This window comes from Triplophysa dalaica, chromosome 1 (assembly GCF_015846415.1).
Source record: "Triplophysa dalaica isolate WHDGS20190420 chromosome 1, ASM1584641v1, whole genome shotgun sequence".
In the NCBI taxonomy this organism is placed as follows: domain Eukaryota; kingdom Metazoa; phylum Chordata; class Actinopteri; order Cypriniformes; family Nemacheilidae; genus Triplophysa; species Triplophysa dalaica.
The window spans coordinates 12,549,635-12,570,058 of record NC_079542.1 but is presented as its reverse complement, the minus strand read 5'-3'; the positions used below and the strand labels follow the sequence as shown (position 1 = coordinate 12,570,058).

Genomic DNA, 20,424 nt, shown 5'->3' with positions numbered 1-20,424 from the left:
GATGCAGCTGAGGAGAGCCGGCAGGCTGTTTATGTATTTACTGCCATAGCACTGTAAAAAACATACATACAGATTTAATGATCAAGAAGCAGAAACAGACTCGAGCGAGAGAGATTCTTTTGCTCTGCCACAGAGAACAACTACATATTTTCAGTTGACATACTGCAAATGAAAACAAATTAATTCAGGGAATGCTTCTGCTAAGAGTGTCTGCGAGCGAGCGAGCGAGAGAGAGAGAGAGAGAGAGAGAGAGAGAGAGAAAGGCTAGAGTCAGGGAGGAGGGTGGTGGCAACATGGGCAGTGATTCAAACTCATGACATAGAAAACACATCAGAAACTGTGTCTGTGGGTTGGGACACTTAGAATGCAGGAAGTGATTGTGACCACAGAGTGGATGACCTTTGCTCATGGCTGTCTGCTGGGCTTCTCCAGCCGCAAATGTACAGACTTTAATGCAATACTATCCCTGGCCTCTAGAAAGCGCAATACTGACCGTGCATTTCACCCAGACACACTTTTTTTACATTCTTTACACTGTGTAAGAAACTATTGAGCACAGGGCAGATGCCTATTCTATTATATTCTATTCAAGTTTTTATAAATGTATTTTATAACATTTAATTAAAACAAGGGAAACAATACTTTGGAGCTCTTTTGTCACCATGTAATGATCTATTTTAGATTCCATTGTCCAAGCCTGGTTGATGCCCCAGAAAGATTCCCATCTTCAGCTTATATTGGTGGTTTCATACTTTTGCTACAAAGTCTGCGGTTTTCACAGATGACATATGTAACTGCTGAGGTGAGGAGAGATCAGTTGCTGATCATTTTAGCACTTGCCACCGCATAGATGTTACGTCCGGTGTTTGCTTTATTTTCCTCTTTATTCTGGCTCTGCTATTGTTCTCCACAGTTTTCTGAGCTGACATTAACCCACTAAAGCAGGCCTTTGTTCTGGGTAACTGGAGAGCATTGCTAAGTGTACACAGAGGTTGGTGTGACTGAACCACTTGTGCGGTGTGGCCGTGCCTTGCACTTTACGCTCTGCGTGGTCCACAACAATAGAACAAAATGGTAAAAGAGGCCGGGACGGATAGGGCACCGATGTTGGGGAAAGATAGCAGGTGTCATATTGGATATTTAGTGGGTTTGTTTATGATATTTTCTTAAACTAGATATTTATATTGTGCTAAAGGACTAGATCAAATTTTTGCTTGTTTATTTGGTTGTGAATTAAATGCAGGCTGATGGCAGGTTTCCAGCGAATTATACTGCGCATAAGTGAATTACGGCTGCAGTCAAAGCTTGTCAAAATAGCTGACCCAGGAATTCCTTCTTAATTGCGACCAACTTTTCAGTTTTATAAACATATCGGTGGAGTCAAAGATCTTTCCCTGCAGCCTCATATAAGTTGTAGTGCCCTTTAAAACTGATTCTGCATCGCAGCTTCACCATACAATGTTCGCATGCCAGCCACACGCAACTTAATGCAGCAATTGTGGTTGTGTCCCGGCACCTCACCATAATCTGACCATTAAACAGTAAGTGGGGGGAGCAAGGAGGAGAAGACCGAAGAGGTACGCATGTCCGGTGGAAGTCATTGATGGTCTGCAAGGTTCTAATTATGTGCTAATAGCCACTGAGGAGGTCATTTGGAGCCATTAGCAAGCGCCTGTAGGTAGTTAACGGCCCACAGCATAACCCAGGCTCCCTAATGCTCCCATGGAGGCCGTTAGTTCGCTGTCACCAAACGGCAGACGCCTCATTACCATGATTAGAAACCAATTGATAGGTAATAGTAAAATATGATGGCTCGCTTTCACAGAAATATGGAGTTTAAAGAGTAAGCGACACTGCGTTTGAACTGTGGTGTCGGTCGAGGAGTACGTATTACAGGGTTTGGTTTTTGAAGCTGTTTGAGTAAAACCGTGTCAAAGTTCAATCGTTTGTTTTTCTAGGTCTCAAGACTGAGATTAAGAGAAGCTAACGTTATAATGAAACAACTTAGACACTGATTAGCAAGCTGTATTTTCCCAATGCTAATGTTGTTGTTTGTTTGTTTGCGCGTCGTAGCTCCTCTTGTGAAGCAAACTCTCACAGAGATACGCACACAAACACAGTGCCTGCTTTTACTAAGAGATATAAGAGTGATGGATTCTCAAAAGGGCCTGGATAATTTAAGCATGTAATCATTATTAAATCCCCTGCTCAACATTTTTAGTAATCAGTTTGAGTCATATGTTTTCATTTAGATTTTTGTTCCCAAGCTAGACATTGATTCAGATGATTTCAATTAGCAACGGTCCGGTTATAAGTCATAGACATTATACACTTCTCTCAGTTCATCAGCAGTGGGTGGGATTCGGAGCAGACGTGTTATCTAAACTGTGGCCTGAAGAATATGGAAAACGTACTCTCTCCCCTCTAGTATCATCGCACCGAAACGCTGAAAACGTAGAACTCGGCTCTAAATATTTGCCTCTGTAATATGTCACTAAATCATCGTTAGACTTTTAGATCTGCCAAATATGTTGTCCACCTCCCAGTGAAGAGACAGGAAAACAGTAATGGAGTTTGGAGAGCTTCACGAGGGGCTCACATAAGGGACCAATGTATCAGATCCTGATGAGAGGATATGAAGTAAATACAGCATAGCGTGTTTGTTATGCCAGGGCTCCTAGTTAGTGGATGTCATACTTTAAAGGGTAATTGATGCAATTCTTAAGTGCAATTTTAAAAGTTTAGAGTCACAGAAGGTTCAGAAAATCAGATTGTTTGAAATTGTGCTCACTCCCTTCTCATTAAATCAGTCGGCGTGATACTTTGAGAACATTTGTTCATCAAAGACCTGGAACAGATTATGCTCAGTGAAACTTGATTTAAAAAGTAATGTAGCCCCCTTCCCTTTTTTCCATATGAGAAAATCATTCTGGTCTGGTTGCATGTAGACCTTCATGCTGGGGCTGGATGAAATGCTTAGGCAGTCTTTAGTGTTTTACACTCTCTCCCTGCTTCTCTCTTTCTGACTGATCAGAAGGGTTTCACTTCCTTGATCATACAATTAGTAGATTGATTTTATTATTGAAAGAACTTTTTATACTGGACGTCAGCTAAAAGGTGTATACCTTTGCCATGCAGTTGGGTGTATAGCCCATGCAGTTGAAGATAACATTTTTTTTGTTTTGTACATTCTTTTTACATTTTTAACTAAAACATTGGCATAAGACATTTCTAAATTATGAAAGTGTTTAGTTAAAAATGTAAATTATATATATTTTTTATATAAATATATATTTACAGTGCCAATGTGATTAAATTCAGTAATTTTTACTGTGACTTTGACACTTTGGTTACTGTTATGAGCTTGCACTGGAAATGAAATGCACAGTGTTTGCATGTACTTTGATGTCTTGAAATATTTACATTGAATGTGTGTGGTCTTGGTCTAATAGTATAAACAAACCCTGTGGGTTATACTCTGAGCAGTGTTTTACCCACAACAGCTTTTTCAATGTCACAAAAATAACATGTCCAGTTTAGTAATGCAGTAATGCAAAATGAATGGCCCACATGTCTCAACCATACATCTGTAAACTAGTATATTAGGAAAATAGTGTGTATAAAAAAATCTGTTCAAATGAATTAAAGACTACGCGTACATATTAGCACAGTAAATGAATTATATATCTACATTGAATATAAACATTGTCTACATACATGCATATCATCTTTAAAGAAAGCAGGTATGAAAAGGAAATATGAAAAGATGCTTTGAGACCTCCCTTCTCTCCCCTTGTGCACCTGTTGCTCGCAGGCAGTGAGGAGTCACATGACTCGAGCCGTCAGGATCTTTCGACCTTTTGATTCCTGTTACAAGTTGATATTTGCGGAGACAAAATGATCAATCTCAAATGCTGCCCTTCCAAACACCCCAGACAACGTGACAATTTTACCGTATTCTCTTCCTGTTCCGCCAAAATCCATAAAATGGATACCAGCCAAACTAAACGTATCCACATTTGTTTGTTTGCATAAAAGCCACAAATAAAGTAAACAGACAAGAGACACAGACGAGCGATTCACTTTAACAAGAATACAGCTGCCCTACTTTACCCACAACAAATGTCTCAACTTCATTTAACCCTAAGCACTTAAAAATAAATGATAAATAAAAAGAATGATAAACACATGTCTGTGTGAAGGAGATCTCTGCCCTATATTGTTGAAAAGTGCATGTTTAAGTCCATATGGCAACTTCCTTTTGACCTGCTTTCCCGTCTTCGTCGTGTATTGTCAGGCCTGTCACCGATAAAGAATCACTTGACTTGCTATAACAAGTTCAAAAGAAACAGAGAATCCATGAAGAATTGAGTAAAGGAACACCCCTACTGCTTTCGCTATCATTCCCATAGAGATAGTGATATTATTGATGGGATGGTTATGCTAATTTCTTTAGAGGCGCAACTTTTATTTTGGAATTTGTTCAAAAAGGAATTTCATACACATCAGACTGGAAAATGCGGGCTGAATTCCTGAGCGTTTAAGGGGCAGCATGGGAATCTGATTTTCATAGTGAATAATGAATGTGCTATCTTTTAAAACGTGTGTTTTGTCTGGAAAGAAAATAAAGAGAAGGCAAGCCTTTGCCTCGGGATTTTAATAACAATTAATGCTCCTTTGAACGAGCTAAATAACCTCAAACACACGACTGCTATGCACTCAAATAATGAAAAAAGTAGCCCTTCTAGTCCTAAAGGTGGCAAAGCATAAATCGTTTACTGGATCATGTTAAGAGCCAGTGTTTTGTCCTTGCTGCGGTAATATAGCATATCATTAGATGTCAGGTCATAATACTGAAATCATTCATAATTTAACCTATTGATTTAGTTTTCCTTATTAGAAGAAATCAAATCAAACAAGTCCAGATCCGTCAATAACAACAACATAAAAAATGATGTGCAAAATAAAAGTTTTCCTACTAAATATTATTAGTAGTCATAGGTTATTAAATAAACAAATTAACAAACTTAAATACAAATACTTAATTTATCAAAGAGACTGATAGTATAGAAAATATGTCTTATCATTGTATTTTGTATTGATTAATTGATTAAATAAAATTCCTTATTTGTTTGTTTGTCTCTTCTAGGATGCAGAATTTCTGCTCAGTGGGAAAAAAAGAACAGTAAAGTGGAGAACTTCACTATTTTAAGCTACTGCTTCTTTTTCCTCCTCCTGATTTACCGCGATCTATATCACGATCAATACAATCAGTAATCAATCCGTCTGCATCCTCGCATCAGTGTCCTTTTCTCCACGATCAGCCTCGTCAAAGACGCATGCACTCGCGTTCCCTGAATCTAGTCCCCCTAGATTGCATTTTTTTTATTATTATTACCAAAGCATTCCCATAATTGCAACATAATCATTATATAATCCCTGAACAAAGACTTTATTGAATCAGTAGCTTTTGGTACACTGCATAGCCTATATAATTGCATCATTCTGCCTCTTAATCTATCAAACCTCGCCGGCCTGAGCGCTACTGTCCTGCCGCTGAAGTTCAGCCCCAAAAAGTTTCATGTCCCCATCGAAGTACCTTTTCAGAGGACACTCTCCCACGTCTCTGAGCTCGTGTCTCGACCGGTGTCTGGACCCTTTTCCTTATTCTGTAATGAAGAGTGAGGTTGTTGGTTAGACTACGCGCCTCGTTTAGTGGCAATTTCATATCATATTTACAAACCGATAAGCTTTCCTCGCAGTTGTTTTAAATATGCGCTCCTGCACGACGCGTTAGCTTAATAAAAGTGTGGGAAAAGCGCTTTCCATCTCGGCCGTTCTCTGTTTGTATGCATGTGTGTGTGCGCGTGATCGTGTGCAACATAACCGGCTTATTTACATTAAATACGCCACAAGGTTACAGTGCAGATGAGCGTCATTTTATCACTCATTACTTCTCTCTTATACTGACTGATGCTCGCTCCCTCCGCTCATTTCACTGGACTTTTTCTCAAGACTTCAGATAGTTTTCCCAAAAGGTAAGATCATCTATTTTTGAATTGCATTTGTGTTTTTCATCGTGTTATTTAAAGGGCGACAGGCATCAAAGCCAATTACGCCTCGTCTGAATAACGGGACTGACAATGTGCGTGAGGATAGACAGATTTTAATAAGTGTTTACAGGGAAGTCAAGGTCAATAAGATGATCGGATGGAGTTAAAATCGTCTTAGCATAGGGAAAATAGACGATAAGAGATTATATTCCGTTCAGCGGGGCTGCTTTATCAGGGTTCGAGCTTTTAGTCCCATCAAATACCGCAAGACTCTCTGCGCTCGCTGTGAATGGACGACAATGGAGTGTATTTTTAACGGTACAATGCGTTTCGCCGTCCAGATAGGGGGAGTCCGAAGGGAAAGATGAGGGAAATGTCTTGTGATGCTGGCCGATCTGTATCAATGAACGCGTTCGTATTGAGAATAAACTGAGCGGGGGATATCAAAGGCGCTTTTTCATCACTCGGGATGCGCGAGGAACAGTTGGGAAAAGGATTCAGGAGAGGACGAGCATAACAGGTCCGAAGCGCGCGTGTGTGTATACTTTAACCCCCTCAGCAGTATAAGAAAATGATCGGCTCAATCATGTGGACATGCTTCGTTATTCAATGAAGACAATCTTTAACAACGCATCTTGTACGCGCAGGACGTCTGGATACATTTAAAGGTAAGAAGTGACGAGATCGGTACAGTGGCTTCGCGGATGGTTTTCTCTTGTTTCGCGTTTCAAGGCAGTTTTGCTAACGATGCGTGTGTATCTTTACATATAAGCCTTTTAATTGTTTTGATGGGAAACGATACGGCATTAAATGTCTAGTGCGTTGTCGTTTGTTGTCACGGGATAATAAAACAGCCTCATATCGAAAGCGCACTGGAAGCCATTGCACGCGCTTGCTGGAACTTACTTTAAAGAAAAAAGATCGCTTTGTTATAATTAATTCTTATTTACATAACTTTATTAACAAAGCATTAAGACATATCGCTTATCATTTATTGTAATGTGGCATTAAGCTTTCCAGGGATGCGCACCAGACTTACATTCGCTGCTGGCCAAGCAGAGATACCAAGCTGTTCGAAACTTTCCGCTTTTCCAATCTCTGCTCAAACTTTCTCACTTCAGCCCCAAGGGGTTTGCGTTTAGGATTTCAGCTGAAGCGAACGCAGATCGGTTGGAGAATTATGATCAAAGTTACCCGGTGCATGCCATGTGTCAAAACTTGTGAGATGGAAGAGCCGGTGAGACCTGCCATTTTGTGCTGTGATCGACCTCTTATGAACAGAAGCTTTATGATGGCATTCAACAACTGAGGGCTAAATGTCATATCAGACTTAAAAACCTTTTTATCTGCAGAAAAACACGCACATCTCCCATGGAAATTGAGATTTTAACGACTGTTGCGAGCATTGTCGCTTGGGGAAATGATGTATTATGGGAGGAAAAAAGGCAAAGAAAGTTGTAAGAATTAAAGATGAGGAGAGAAATTCGCGCGGCGATGCGGGAGTTATTGAAGGAAAGATTAAATGTATGTAAGCACAATCGCGTCAGCCGCGTTTAGACACGCCATTTAATTCCACGCATTGTTTTGCGCATATTTCGCAAGTTCACAAATATCCCGATTATGACATTTAAAGGTTCTCAGGGTCAGAATGATGATATGACAGATTGGATGACCTCGATGTTGTATGGCAAATCTACTGCACATACTTTAGGCACTTATTGTAGACTTATATTGTGCTAAAAGATGTAACAAAATTGGTCTCTTGCTTTTGATCCAGGTTGACGTTTCTTTTATTAACATGAGCAGAAACTTTTACCATTTTTTTTGGAATTTGAAACGCACGCACATATTCAGTTCTGGTCATACTTTTAGTTTGTTTGCATCTTCCGTAGTGTTGAAATGAGATAACTGTTTTTTTCAGGTTCATTGTTCGTGAAAAGGGACAAATAGCAGGCGGTACAGATGTACCGTCATTGTTTAACGGATATTATGTCTGTAATTGTGTATGGGCGTAGACATTTTTTGTCAGCTCTTTTCATTTTTCTGACTTGAAATGACATTGTGATGTAGTCAAGTCACACATTCTTCTCAAAATCCCACACAATTTTGCGTGGACATTTGAAAGGCCAGCATTAATATAACCACAAGTATACTTCTGTTGTCTTCTTTATAAATTAAAATAAATAAATAAATGAAAAGGGTGTAAGGAGGATGTGGAAAAATAGGAAAGGAATAGAAAATATGCTAGTCATGTATGGTGTGTGTGTGGTTATAATGTAGAAGCCATCTGATTGTTATCATACAAATGTTTGATTAATTTATCTGCAATTGTAAGAATATTTAATTACAAAATAATTGTAGTACAAAATATTTCTCTTAAAAACTATTATTAATTATGCCAAATAATACCATTATTTAACAGATATATTTTTTATAATTTGCATAACAAATACAAATATCTGGAACAATCCTAAAAATGTTGTTGTTGTTATTGCTTCAGGGTCAGTTTATTCATTTTTATTATCATTTTTGCCATCACAAACACAGTTTAACTGAAAAACGTGTATCAAGCTAACATGGATTTTATCATCTTTGAGACAAAATGTTTTTTCGGCAAGGAAAAATATCAATCTCGTTTAAATGCAGTGAGAGAGAGGGTGTTATGAAGACTCTTGCGAATACACTTTGCCAGTGCAACTGATAGCAGTTCGATGGGGCTAAACAGACCAAGCCAATCCTGTCAAAATGTCTCCTCCCTGGTGTGTACGTTCTCATTTACATATGCGTCTTGCACTCATCCGGCAAGGAAAGTGTGTGTTGTGTGGCAGAACTTGGCATCGTTTGAGCGTCAGTGTGTCCCCAGGTCTGCGCGCTTGCCCCCGCCGTCACCGATAACCCTGGTGTGTGGAGGTGCACGTCGCATGGCCCAAACCACAGCCGAGGGCAGAACATTGCCAACGGGCAGTAGAGACAAGTGTGCAGCCCTCTCTCTCTCTCTCTCTCACCCAGTCTGTCTCTAGGCCTGTCAGTCTCCAGTTTAGTCGGATGGATCTGTGCTTCAGCCTTGGAGACTTGATCAAACAGCCATTGCACACTTAAATGCCTCCCGCTCCTTTTAATTGGAGGAAATTGTCTTCCAGATGCCCAGGCCCTAGCCAAGGAACTCTGGAGGGACGGTGTGGCAGGCAAGGCCATGGTGTTTAGGTATTAATTGATATGTGCTGTGGAGACACCAGACCCACGCCCCCACCTCGTCGTCGCTCTCGTTCCCTTCCTCTTTAACTCGGGCCTTTCCTTTTCTGGCTGTAGAATCCCCAAACACCTAGAGCGTCGTGTTTATTTGTTGGGGGGCATCTGCACGATGCTCTCTGCTTTAAAAAGACAGTGCTAGGGCTTGTTAATGACCTTGATACAGAAAGTTAACTTAAGTGTGCAATGTTTCTTTGGTAGTGATATTTAAAATCGTTACAAAATCTTTTTTTTTTGAAGCAGAGGAATTTTTTTTTTCCTTTTTTGTGAACAGTATTGTTTCCAAACTCATGTTTGTGATCGCCGTGTAAAGCTCTGGGTGGGGTCTTATACCGGCTGCTCTAGAATCTCTGAAAGTACATTTAGAAAAGGAGTGCCTCACATTACTCCAATGCCTGTCCTATCCAATTGATTAAGCGCATAATTCCCTGTCATTCAATATCTGCCGTGTACAGCCGAAGACACAGTTCAGCATGTCACTTTACGTAATATAAATGGGAATGTTCAGTTACTGACAGATGTCAACTTTTGTATTTAACAAATAATTATAGTGGAATAAGGACATTTCGTTATGCACATGTCACTTATAAATGAGTGATGATTTCTAAGGCTTTTCGGAGTTGTTGGAAAGAAGGAGGGAGAAAGGGGAAAGAGGGGGTAGAGGAGTGGAAGGTTTTGAGCGGGCTAATCACAGACGTCAGTCAGTGTGTGATCTAAGAATAAAGAGTGCCCTGACAGATGAGGTGGTGACGGATGATCTTGTCTCCACTGCCTCATGCCAGGGTGCCACCATAAGGAGCGTCTGTCTGTCTAGAGAGAGAGCGAGAGAGAGAGTGAGAGGGTCTTTGGTTATACAGCTTGCTCTATTCCACCCCGAGGCACTTTCCACGGGGAAAATATATAGATAGATTAATGGTGCTGCGAGAAATATTGAGCAATGGGAAATAAGCGTACGTTACAGTTAAAGTTAGCCTGTGCACGAATGACAGAGCTGAACAGATGTGTGCAGATGTTTTGTGTCCTACTAAGTTTTTTTCTCGCTTCTCATAATTCTCTCCTCTGGGAGAGAGAATGGGTGGACAAAATTCAGCCCCAACGCCACACACACACACTCCTCTCTATTGCTCTCGTTTTCTCATTTCTCTGCTGAGTACATAGGGATGACAGTGTATAGACAGACTGTGGCATATGTGGTCATTATGAAGAGTGTCGAATCAGGGCAGGTTTACACAGCCTTGGGAGACACGATCAGCCTTCGACTATGGCTTTACCCTTTTCCCCATCCGACCACACCCCATTCCATATGTTTGTTATCAGTTTTTTTCTCATAAGTGCAATAATAGTTTTAATTGTAATTTTATTGAATCAACTTTATTTGTCAAACTAACCAAATTCTTGTTGCCTTTAAGGCACTTTGTGACATGCCGGCTTTTTATTTATTTAGCGAGAAGCACAAAATTACAGCCATGTCATCTTCTAGACAGGGGCTTTATGCAAACAGGCAACTTCCTGTCAATCATTGGCCTTAAGCACATGCTATTATGCTGTTTTGCATTCTAATCCGAGCTCTTAAAATACCGGTAAATATTTTCAGCCCTGCACATGCAGACACCAAAAATAGTGGCGGATACCTCTGGTGACTGGGTGGTCTGCGTGGATCGGAGGGCATCTCCGTTACAAGATGTCCCCAGATAATTGAGGGAGTTTAACAACGCCTATCCTTGAACTGTTTCCAGGTCGTGACCCCGACGGATGCGTCCCCGAACGCAGGGGACAGCGGTCCCCTAGAGGGCGGCCCAGTTAAAATGGACGCCAGTGAGAAGTAAAGAGGGGACCCTGCACCTTTAATTATGATCAAGAGGTTTTCTCCAAAGGACGGAGGCGTAGCAGTTATGTTGCCTCGTAAATCTGCCTCAGATGCAGTATATTGTGTTGAACTATTACGGTACACTATTATACTGCATATTCAACTGGCTCTTCAGGACCTGATTTGCATAATTGGATCTTTAATGAAACTTGCCTTGTGGAACAAAAAAGGGAAAAAATGAGGAGAGAGATGAAAAAATACATTATAGTATTATAGGCAAACCCCAGCGAGTATTTGTAGTAGAAGGTTGGACTTGCCTACAAAAAAATAAAATAAAAAGAGCACAGAGATTAAAGAGTCTGTTTAAGGGAGTGTATGAGTAGTGACCTACGAGCTGTGTTTCTTACGCACATACATCACTGCCGGGGCTACAAATAGGATGAGAAGTACCTCTGAAAGCTGTACATACTCAGCCAGGTCTCGGGGGTTATTATTACAATAGCTGGATTTCTTTAGCCTGAGGGATTTTAGCTTCTCTGTCGACATTCATTCCCTTCACTTGTTACTCAGAGAAGATGGGTCCTTTGTAGGGGAGCCCGTGCCGCTCACATGTCGGAATTCCTCCACCGCAAATATTTTGACAATTCCTAATCACGGGCAGTCAGATATGCGGCGACTATATTTCTCCTGTCCCTCCTCCACTAGGGGTGCCCATATTAAACACGACACAAGCCTTTTTCTCTCCATAATTTGTTCTCTATGTGTGTGTACTTATACAAGGGTGTCTTAATGCCTTGTTAGTGTTTACCGTAGGTACACATTAAGCTTTGGTGTATTTGTGTGTTGTGTTGTGTCTGTGTGCATAATCGCCACAGTGATTTTACGGGGGTTTATTTACGCGTTTTTTCGGGAACAGACACTTTATAATCCATAACATCTGTTTTTATTCCCTCTCTTATTCGGGACTCAGGATTGTTTTTTTATTGGTTAATTAAAATGCATGCGTCTTTTTTCCTGTTCTTGAGCAGACGAAGGTTAAAATGCTGATAGTGACCCTTTCAAACAGACGTGACTGTCATGGTTAATGAAATGTTATTCGTCCTATCTTTGAAGGACCTGTGTTGGGGAAAGTGTTGGGGAAAAGGGATTGAAAGAAAAAGTGAAATTAGGAGAGAGAGAAGAGGCAAGCTGTTTAGCCGCGCTGTAGCAGTAGCGGTTCGTATCCAGGGGGGAAGAGTGTTGTTAATCAGGGAGAGAGGTTAAAAACGGATATTAGCTAAACGATGATGATTTATCATTGGAGGAGGGGGCCGAAAACACAGAGGTGACTCCACTCCAGAGGCCTGGGAGTGGATCATATGGCTGCGCGGTTCACAGGTGGCTATTAGCGCAATGTTCGAGAGGGGCGGCAAGGGGAGACCGAAAAAGAGGGGAAAAACGGGGAGGGAGGGCGCGGGAAAAAAGTGCCACAGCTAGCGGCGAGCTGCCATTTACCCTGTATGTGCAAACGACTCTCACTCACTCTCTTTTTTTCTCTCTCTTTCTTCACGCTCTCCACTTGGGAACTTTCAGCTGACAGTGTGCCCCGGTCCCTGGTATCTCACAGGTAGGCTTGTGTTATTTTTACTCCCCATAATTTCCCCTGAAAACTACCCTTTTATGTTTAACAAACACACATGCAAGCACACATCGGTGTATGCATACATGTTCGTACACACACACACTTACACGCGGTCATAGTGCTTGTGCTGTTGATTCTCCCGGTAATGATGTCATTGCGATAGTGGAGGAGAGCAAATGTCTCCTGATTCCTCCATTTAACGGCTGGCTGAATTGGCTGATAATGATAGCATTGGCGTCTCCAGCCTTACAGACAGATCAGACCCTGTGAATTAGCAGCTCCTAACCAGAGAGAGAGAGGGAGAGAGAGATGGCATACGGAGGAGAAAGAGAGAGCCACTGGCACTGGGATAAAGGGAGAGAGCGAAAAAGATAGAGATGTTGAAAGAGAGAGAGGGTGATGTACTTAACATATCTGCGCCGTGCTCTTGAACAGGCTGCGAGAGATCTGTGTGTGGCAGTGCTGATAACTGCCGCTTGATATCAGTCAGGGACATGACCGCCTGTTTGCAAAGCTCTTTAATGCCTCTGCACGTCTGTCCCGATACTTTGAACTGAATCGTGGTCACATCGGCCCCATATCTCCCGATATCTGACCTAAACATAACAATTTGTTTAAATAGAATGGAATTAATATTGAATATGTATTAATGGAATATAAAAGCAAATTCATATCAAATGTATAAAACAAAATATCTTTAGTGAATTATTTAAGCACAGAAACTGAACGACTTTTGATTGATCAAGATGATTATTTTAGCATAGTGGTTCTCAAACTGGGGGCCCCAAGATAGATGCATGGGGCCCACCGATTTCCTGGCATTTTATGAAAGATGAAGAATTGATCATACATTTTATGCCACTAAAAATCAGAAAATAAGACCATCAACTAAAATAATTTATGATCCGGCATTGTATAGCTGAATATGTTTTTGGTCTAGCTTTATTTTGGCGGGCGCAAAACGAAGCACCCTTCACCCTAGGGGGTCTTACCACGAAAGGTTTGAGAACCACTGTTTTAGCATTAAATGTGGAATTTTACCGTCTTTGGTAATTCTAAAAATGACCAAGAATCTTGTACTAAAATGTATCTGCAAATATTGAGCAACTTTAAATACCATGCAGCCTTCAACCTTTAAACATAATTTTCCCTCTCCTCTCCTAAGGCACTTTTAGTGTTGTACTGTTTTTCCGGCAACCTTAAAGCAAATAAATTGGTCTGAATGCTAATGAGCATATCGAGCTTTGAACACATGAACCTCTGTGTCTGTCCACCCAACACCTCACCATCCTTCTACCCTCGTCAGCACCAGCCAGTCTTCAGACCTCAGTGTCATATGAGTAACCAGACCTGACTGGAAGTTTTCAGAACAAATATTAAGGATCCATGTACTGTATATGTGTGCTATATTTGCAGATTTTTGTCTCAATGGGCCAATCCGCAAGCTAAAGATGTTGGCCAAAATTCGGGCCTCTGAAGAGCTTATTTCTGAAGTAATAGGAGACACATCTGTTAATTGCTTACATTTTAAGTTATTTACAAGAAAAAGTCTTGCTGCACAGTCACATCTTTTTATGTCAGCATTGTTAAAATGTAAATTATATTAAAATCTATCATATTTATTTTATGTATAATAATACATAACTGTTTATATATTTTAAGTCGCTATGTATTTCCTGATTACTTTGTTCGTAGAGGACTGTCAGTCCTGTGACGAGCACTTTAACTAACTCTTCCTGAAGGTGAGAGTTAAACAGTATTTACTTTAGGGAATTTGCCTTTATTTATCTGCATTAATACAGAGGTGAAATTTAAAGGCCCTCTCAGAGAGAATTCCCCCGATGCTCAGCTTACTTTACACACCTTTAAAGTCTTAAGATGTGTTTTCTCCCCTCCTGCCTACGCGTACCCATAACACATCTCCCACAATCTCTGCCGATTTTCACAAATCAGCTTTTTTTCCCTCTCCCCCTTTCTTGTCTGTTATTGTTTTTGTTCTCTCGCCTGCTCCCTTTTTTCAGTCTTGATCACGAAGTGTTGTTGTCTGTCTCTTAAGTTGCCTGTTTCATCTCCTTTGTTATGGCGTCCATGCCAATCGTTGTAATTGGGAGAAAGCGAAGTTAAGTGAGTGAAGGAGAGAGTGTGGGGTAACTTGCCTTGTTACTCTTCCCCGCGATTTTGTAAATAAGGCTGTCAGTATAGATCAGCCTGCGGTAATGTGGACAATCCAATCCACTCCAAACCCACACGACTGGAGGGTGGAAGTTTAGAGGGGGGGAAACGGAAAGCGTGCTCGGAGAGGACAGCTCAGAGTTCAGTTACACTTCTGCAAGTTTTTATGCATGACTTCGTTGTGTCAGATTAACAGCCAACATCCTTCTCAGCTTCCCAAGGTCAAGTGAACTCATAAAAGAGGTGCCGTTTTAGCTAGCATCTCTGTTACTGGGCACATACGGAAATACGTTTGAAATTATATAACATTGTGGAGAGCAGAGTGTATTTGTTCTCTGCCTACCTGTACATTTCATTAAAAAAAATCGGTATGAGTTGTTTCATGCTTTTTAAAGAGTAGATGTTCCGTAAACAGTGTAGATTAAATGTCTTTGATTTTCTAACATGTAAACATAACATTAATGATTTCGATTTTTTTCTATAAGAATGGTATTTACAAGGTTTTGGTATTTTGGATTTTGCTAAAATGATTAAGGAATTAATTTTATGAAGCTACTGTATTTAGAACACCATGAATATTGGTGTATTGGAGTATTGGAGCCGGCGGTGATATGTTTTCGTGTTGATCATCTACACTTTCCGCTGTATGTGTGGCCCCCTCATCATGCGGCTAAAAGATCATCTCTGTTTAAATTTGCATGATGATGGTACTGTGACCAGTCATCGTTAGATCAACTAACTAGAGAGGCTTAAGGTTGGGCAGAGAAGATTCATGAGTCTTAAACCCACCACCCTCCCCCAGACGCTCTCCGTCGTGGGAGGTCCCCTTTAAAGTACAAACCTCAGCCCCCCTCTCGTCCTGCGTCTCCAGGAATGATGATCCGACGCGATCCTGTTTCAGCGCGAGCTGAACGGGGAAGCTTTGGGAGATTTTCCCTCCGTTTATATATTTTTCTTCCTCTCTCTCCCCTCACTCAGCCCCGCTGATTGCCGTAGCCTCGGGGCTCTCTCCGCCGTACGCTACATCCCTGTGATTATATTAATGGCCTCCCGCGCTGGGTTCGGAGGCTGAGGACGGCCGCGGTAATGCGAAGCATTGCTGAGGAACGGTTAAGGAGATGGACCTCTGACCACAGGGGGTCTCGGGATCAAGGCCCAGGTGGGCCACAGCGTAGCTCTGCGCTCCCTCCGGGCTGGCCACTTAACTCGCAACGCCTCAGTGAGCGCCCTAACCGCAGCAGTCGAGAGAAAGAGAAATGTGATGTGGGGTTCTGTGTCTGCTGTGAGAAAGGGAAGTTATGAGTGAGACAGAACAAATCACACCCAGAGGCTTTTGGCTAAAACTCACAAAGCTGGCTAATAATTCTCCTCTGAGAAGTATTGATCTTTATTTGTTATTATGTGACTTCTAGGCACTCCCGCACGTTTATTTGTCTTCATTAGACTTGCACAGCACCTGCAGCATTGTTACTCTAAAATGGAGTGTGTGCATTTGCGTTATTGCATACGAAAATGTTTGTTTGATTCCGTGGTATGTGTCTATGTGTTAGCGCCTTTATTTGGGAGGACTTTGTTATTTCTTTTCCTCTAATTCTGGGATTTATTGCGAAATTGCTATGTGTGCGTTTGTGTGTACATGTGTGAAATGACTTCTGTCACTGCACGCTGAACATATTACCTGATATGTGGAGCACAAGCCGTATGAAGAAGTGTTTGCTTTCTCTGTCTGTGTGCAGTGGTAGCAATGGGGGTCCTTCTTTCCTCGGCTGCACCTTTGATCAAGGCACAAGAGGGGTTTGCCCGTCTCCTGCCCCAGTATTTCATCAACTTGTCTTGGCCGTAGGATTCCCTTTTCCTCACTTTTGTTGTTGTGTGTAATCTCGGAATTGATCTTAATTATGGAGGACGGCCGGGTTTTCTTTCTCTACCATCCAAATGCGCTTTTAATCAAACGGTGCAGTCAGTTAGTTATGAAGAAGGGGGAGGAACCCCACACCTCCAAGCCTAGGATGAGGGTTGTGTGAAGGGATAGACCAGGTGTTCAAGAGCTGCAAAACAGACAATTTTAAAAGATCATACTTTTTTCTGGGGTGGTGTCACAAAACACAAATGTGGATTTATTTGTTGTAATTAGTTATATATATGTCTATTTAAGATTATCAGCAACTAACAGGAACCTTTTCAAATACTAACTAACAGCCAATAATAACAATTTTCGCTGAAATACTGAAATCAGAAATGTTTTGGAGTACAAAAAAATCAACAAAAATTAGTTTCTGGAGCAAGAACATAGAAAATGTTTAGAACTGGCTTTTAATTTCTAACAGTAAACTTGTAAGAATGATTTTTTATTTGAGCTGTCATGTATAATTTCACGGATCAGTTTTGACACAGTTTGACTTTAACTCATGGAAAGATAAATACATGAATTATTTAATGTTTTTTTAAAGTGACAAAAGTTTTAAACATTGCAGCTAAAAATATATCAAAAAATGAATTAATACACTTGTTAGATAGTATCACGCAATGAAAAAGATATACTGATCGATAACTAGTAATTTAGTAAAATAAAAAAAGATGTAATTATTTTAATTAAACTTATATCAAATATACATTTTAAAAGTGGAAAAAAGAGAGGTAGAAAAGCAGGAGGTAGTAGAGATGGATCGAGGAAGATGGATTCCATTACACATAAACATGCTTTAAGCACTGATAGGATGATCCAATGGGATTAAAAGAAAATCCTGATGGACGTTGAAAAGGTGACCACTTGGAGGAAAGGCGTTAATATACGGCTCACTGCAAATCCCACACACATACATGCAGACAGAAACATCCAAAAACTCCCGGATCAAGAAGAGGGGTTATCGTAAAGGTCGAAGGCCACAAAGTCTCTTAACGCTTCGTAAATCGAGGATTAATAAATGTGAAGGCTTCAATGGCATGCGTCTGGATTCTCAATTTTTTTTTTTTACTTTGTCAAAAAATGTAGTTTAATTGTTAGACTTAAAGCCAATAAAAACACCAAGAAAATAAAAGTAGGAACATACAGTCCAACAATTGAGCGCTCATGCTGTCTACAGCTGAATCCCTTAAGCTGAGTCGAGTCGGCGGCCGCACAACAAATTAGATTGTGTAGCACTGCAAGCGTGTGTTTTTTTATACCCGTAACAAAAGCAAGTAAAGTTCACACAGGGGCAGATTTGGATAAGAATCAGTTGTGATTTGCAGCAGGGGATCTAGATCTTCTCATTATGTATGCATGGTGGCATTCCCACATCTTGTCTCTATATTATTAAAAGTAGTTTGCCCATAGGCTCTGTGCTGAAGGAAGTTGGACAGATGGCCATGTTTTTTTAATAGATCACAACCATATCTAAAGCACGACAGAGGATGAGAGTAAAGGATGGAAGCACCTCTCTTTCACTGGCTGCTGGATTCTCATCGGGGGCAAATACTCCTCTAGCTATAGCATTCCTGAGTGTAGCGATTCATTAAATAGAATCTAAAAACTAATACAACATTCAATGAATTCTTGCTGCGGATGACAACATAATTTGCTGTTTATGCCTTTGTTTGTCACATTATATAGCAGTTATGATGGTCTTTTAAATAGCATGTGCGCCGTGAACTGTTTTTAATCTTAAAAACCCTCCTTAGCCTTTTTGTGCTTGGCTGAAAGTTACTCATAACAGGATGTTTAATGTATCGCAGGGAGGGAGGGAGGGAGGGAGGGAGAGATTATGTCTGTGTGGTTGCACTATTTCTTGATGTATACGCCATGTCAGGCAGCCTTTGTCTCCTGGGTAAGGAATGATAGTTCAAATACCTACCATCTCTCCCTTGGTGCTCCAAATGCTCGCCTTTGAAGTTTTATAATCCATCTGTCATCTTGAAGGTGGGAGGGCACATGTTCTGTACCACACAATTATAGAATTTTTATTTTTGCCAGCCACATTAGAACAGAAAAAGAATAATGCAGACGACCCGGAGAGAGGGAGATAAAAACTACGTTTGGATTCTTGAAATTTCTCACTAGTTAATAATCCGTCTCATTTTCGATCATGATTTCCTCACGCGTACGCACACAGGTGCGTTCGCGCTCGCACGCACAAGCGAAACAGAACATTTGTTGTGGGTGGAAAGCCTAAAATGCTTCCCACTGTTACAATTATAAGAAATTTGACTGAATGCTTATTGTTTCAAGTGGGCTGATTTTGAACAATCCTTTCAAGAGGCTGAAACTGTGTTTTCTTCGCTAACATTTAAATTAATCGTTTAATCTAACTTTTTTACTTCATCTTAATATTTATTTGATGTGAAAACACACTTCTAGAGGCTGAGAAACAGGAAAACAGAAAAATGTGTGTGTGTGAATGGGATATCCCATACAGAATGGAGGAGAGAGGCGGTTCCACACACACCCTAATGAAGTCTGTCGCAGTGCATGGTGGTAAAATCATTTTTAATTAGAGAATGCGGCACAGGCTTGCAGAGTTATAACGCTATTTGAAAAACACAAAACAGACAGATGCATAAAGAGGGAGAGAGAGTCAACAAGAGGATCCGAAAACTTCACATACTGTTTCTTATAGATCAGGGGAAAGCAATAACAGCAGTTGGGAATCGGAAATCTGAAACATTTCTTTTACACAATAAAACAAAAATAACCTTTTACCTTTAATATTTTACTTTTTACGTTACCTTTAGATGTCTTTGTGTCTCGTGTTATCTGAAGCGAACAGCAAAGCACGAAGACGGAAAGATGAAAGATTGCAGGAGGTGTAATGATAAAAGGAATTTTCACGGTCTTTTGTTGTCTTTGAATCATCAATATTTGGGCTGTAATTGTTTTGTTGGCGCTATATATCTTCATTTACGGTGGAACAACATGTAGGCCTTTTTTCCTGGCTAAATAAAAGCAGCACCCATCTGCCTCTAGACGGGCTCCAGCCTCCTGCTCATCGCAAAAATAATGCGCGTCCTAATGACTTCCACATATTTGGAAATCTCCCTTTTGAAATTGGTCTTGGCAGATTATTTGCAGGTACTTGAGTTGCATCTGTTTGCAATTTCGCAAATGTGGAAGACTTTAATATGGCACTCTTGGTTTGGAATGATATGGGCTATTCTAATCCTGGGGTAGCGCCGGCTGTCATCACCAAAACAAACGACCTTCTCTTTCCTCTTTTCTTCCTCAATGGAAGAAGAGAAACGATAGATGTGAGATCCAGTGTGCGGGGCAAGGTCATGAGAACCACCATGGTATGAGGCGGACAGTGACTCAGGTACACTTGTTGCTGAAGTACGGTGTCAAAGTTTTTAAGGATGAATAAATGAGGGAAATAGAAAGAATGAGAGGAAAAATGAGAGGGAGGGTGGACATGCAAGCCAGGCTGGAATCATTGTGCTTCAGTCCTTGTTAGTTCTACCATGTGGCAAGCAGCTGACCAGCCTAAGCCATTTATTCTCCCTCTCTCTCTCTCTCTCTCTCTCTCTCTCTCTCGCTCATACTTTTTTCT

At 40.8% G+C, this 20,424-nt stretch overlaps 1 protein-coding gene and 1 long non-coding RNA gene across 8 annotated transcripts in view; one reads left to right on the top strand and one right to left on the bottom strand.

Annotated features, from left to right (window-relative positions):
* LOC130423700 (uncharacterized) overlaps nt 1-7,296 on the bottom strand; it is a 28,696-nt gene extending 21,400 nt beyond the window's left edge. Inside the window, exons 1-2 of the long non-coding RNA XR_008906915.1 lie at nt 7,093-7,296; nt 5,600-5,669 (exon numbers count right to left, since the gene is read on the bottom strand). This is a non-coding gene — a long non-coding RNA (uncharacterized LOC130423700). The remainder of the gene's footprint in view (nt 1-5,599; nt 5,670-7,092) is intronic.
* The window catches only part of znf536 (zinc finger protein 536), a 217,709-nt gene that overhangs the window by 39,099 nt on the left and 158,186 nt on the right, over nt 1-20,424 (top strand). The window contains exons 1-2 of one of the 7 annotated variants that reach the window (XM_056749591.1): nt 5,537-6,038; nt 12,682-12,715. The gene's annotated coding sequence lies outside the window, so the exon portion shown is untranslated. Of the gene's footprint in view, nt 1-5,536; nt 6,039-6,223; nt 6,722-12,681; nt 12,716-20,424 lie in introns of those variants that run through there. The other 6 variants (XM_056749597.1, XM_056749596.1, XM_056749592.1 and 3 more) reach the window with 6 other exon arrangements.